General features: G+C 42.2%; 1 pseudogene; it reads left to right on the top strand.

Moving 5' to 3' along the window:
• Positions 1 to 1,342: 1,342 nt before the first annotated feature.
• Positions 1,343 to 2,129, top strand: LOC131490787 (voltage-dependent anion-selective channel protein 1-like; annotated as a pseudogene).
• The last annotated feature ends 892 nt before the right edge of the window (positions 2,130 to 3,021 follow it).

Consider the following 3,021-nt stretch of genomic DNA (forward strand, 5'->3'; position numbering starts at 1 on the left):
GGGCATTCATTCTATGATGACCAAGTGGTCAATTCTCCAAGAAGACACAATAATCTTTAATGTGTGTGTACCTAAAAACAGAGAGTCAAAATACATGAAGCAGAAACTAATAGAACTAAAATAAATGAATGAGTCCACTACTGATTTTTGAGACGCCTGCATGCCGCTGTCAGTAATGGACAGATCAGTGGGCAAAAAACCAATGAGGACATGGTTGAACTGAACAACACCATCAATCAACTGTATCTAATTGACATTTAAAGAATTCTTTACCAACAGCAGAATATATATCCTTCTCAGGCTCACATAGAACATGCACCAAGACAGACCACATTCTGAGTCATGAAACACACACGTTTGCTTTCTGACCGCAGTGGAACAAACTAGAAATCAGTAACAGAAGGAGAGCTGGAAAATCCCCAAATGCTTGATGATGAAAAAACTCAGTGACACATGGGTCATAGCAGTGTCAAGACAAATTCTTTTTAATATTTTCAACTAAATAAAATACAACTTATCAAAATTTGTAGGATGTAGGGAAAATAGTGCTTGGAGGAAAGTTTATATTGTTGAAAGCATACGCTAGAAAAGATGAAAGTTCTAAATCAATCATCTAAGCTTCCACCTTAGAAAACTGGAAAGAGAAGAAAAAATTAAATCCAAAGTAATAAAGAAGAAGAGGAATTACAAAATTACAGCAAAAATTTATGAAATTGAACAGAGACAATCAACAAAGAAAGTCAACGAAACCAAAAGCTGGTTGTTGTTGTTTTTTTAAATACCTAATACTTTTTTAAAAATTTATTTATTTTTGAGAAAGGGAGAGACAGAGCGCAAGCAAGGGAGGGGCAGAGAGCGAGAGAGTTGAGGCACAGAATCCGAAGCAGGCTCCAAGCTCCGAGCTGTTGGCACAGAACCTGACGTGGGGCTTGAACTCACAAGCTGTGAGATCATGACCTGAGCTGAAGTTGGACACTTAACCGACTGAGCCACCCAGGTGCTCCAAAAGCTAATTCTTTGAAAAGATTGATAAAATTGACAAACTTCTAGCCAAGCTACTTAAAAAAAAAAAAAAAAAAAAAAAAAAAAAAAGCAAAGACACAAATTACTATTATCAAAAATAAAAGAAGGGCCATCACTACTGATCCTGTGGACGTTAAAAGGATGACAAAGGAATACTATAAACAACTCTATGGCCCTAAATTTAATCTCCCATATAAATGCATCAAATTCCTTAAAAGACTATTTATAAAATTCACACAAGAAAAACAGACAGGCACTGAAGCCCCGCCCCCTGCCGCCCCAGCTGCCCATAAGCAAAAGACGGCTGTGCCTCCCGTGTATGCACGTCTTGGCAAATCTGCCAGGATCGTCTTCACCAAGGGCTATGGATTTACCTTTAAAAAAAAAAAAACAGATCTGAAAACAAAATCTGAGAATGGTCTGGAATCTACCGGCTCAGGCTCAGCCAACCCTGAGGCCACCGAAGTGACAGGCAATCTGGAAACCAAGTACAGATGGACTAAATATGGTCTGACATTTGTGGAGAGATGGAATCTGACCACACGCTAGGCACCAACATTACTGTGGGAGATCACCTACACTGGGCGGAGGCGGTGGAGACGATAAATTTGAGGCAGGATACAGGCAGGAGCACATCAGCCTGGATTTCGACATCACCAGGCCTTCAATCCAGGGTGCTGTGTGCTGAGTTACCAGGGTTGGCTGGCTGGCCATCAGACAAATCTTGAGACCATAAATTCCCAAGAGACCCAGAGCAACTTTGCAGTTGGCTACAGGACTGAAGAATTCCAGCCTCGCATCAATGTTAATGACAGGACAGGGTCTGGAGGCTCTGTTTGCCAGAAGGTGAACAAGAAGTTGGAAAAGTCTGCCAGTCTCAGTTGGACAGCAGGAAACAGTGACACTCACTTTGGAATACCAGCCAAGTATCAGATCGACCCTGAAACCTGCTTCCTGGTGAAAGGGAATGGCTCCAGCCTGATGGGTCCAGGGTACATCCAGATTGTGAAGCCGGGTATCAAACCAATGTCGTCAGCTCTGCCAGACAGCAAGAACATCAATGCCGGGGCCACCAGCTTGGTCTGGGACTGGAACTTCCAGTATAAATGAATACCATACAATTGTTTGATTTAAAATTATTTTGCAGCATAGCTAACTTAGGAACTTAGCGTGCCTTTCAATATTGCACATCTGGATGCGATTTTGCTGAACACCATGTTAGACCTCCAAGTTAAAGATGATTCAGCTTGAAGGTGTTACCATTTCAAAGGTACATAAGAAATCTGATTCCAAAAACATCCTTTCACCTGTAGTCTTAGGGGGAATTCACAAAGTACGAAGGCACTTTGTAAATCCATATCGAGTACATGAATGAAATTGTGACTTTCTGAGACTTAAACCTGGGTTTCCCACCCTGAATGAGGAGAGGCTCCTTGTTTGATGCTGTGCACAAACTCATCTGAAAGGGGTTTCTAGGAAGAATCTTCATGACCTCTTTCTACCCCACTCTATCACCTCCCTCCTTGACACCAAAGCAGTCTGTGGGGTACAGTCGAGTTTCTTCTATGCCATTTTGGGATAGAGAGGGTGGGTGCGATGAAGGCGACGATTCAGGACTTAATCCTCTCTCTTGCTGGTTTGCTGCCCTTGCCCCAAGAGCTCCAACTGCAAGCTGGGAAGAGTGTCTGTCACTGCAGTCACATGGTGACAATCCCTGGGATCTAAATCTGACTTCCGCTGCACGGTCACCACTCGGCAGTTTAGAAGCTTATTGGTTTCATTGTCGTCTTCCCTTTTGTTTGGAGTTAGACTCCCCTTCAAATGCTTTAATTATCATCACTTAAAATAAAACTTGAATAAAATATTGAAACAGAAGGAGAGCCTCAGGATGATCGCTGTCACCGCTCCCATTCAACATAGTACTAGAAGTCCCGTCTAGAGCAATCAGGTAAGACAAAGAAGTCAAAGGCATTCCAATTTGGAAAGGACGATGTAAAA

This window comes from Neofelis nebulosa, chromosome 12, assembly GCF_028018385.1.
Source record: "Neofelis nebulosa isolate mNeoNeb1 chromosome 12, mNeoNeb1.pri, whole genome shotgun sequence".
Lineage (NCBI taxonomy): Eukaryota > Metazoa > Chordata > Mammalia > Carnivora > Felidae > Neofelis > Neofelis nebulosa.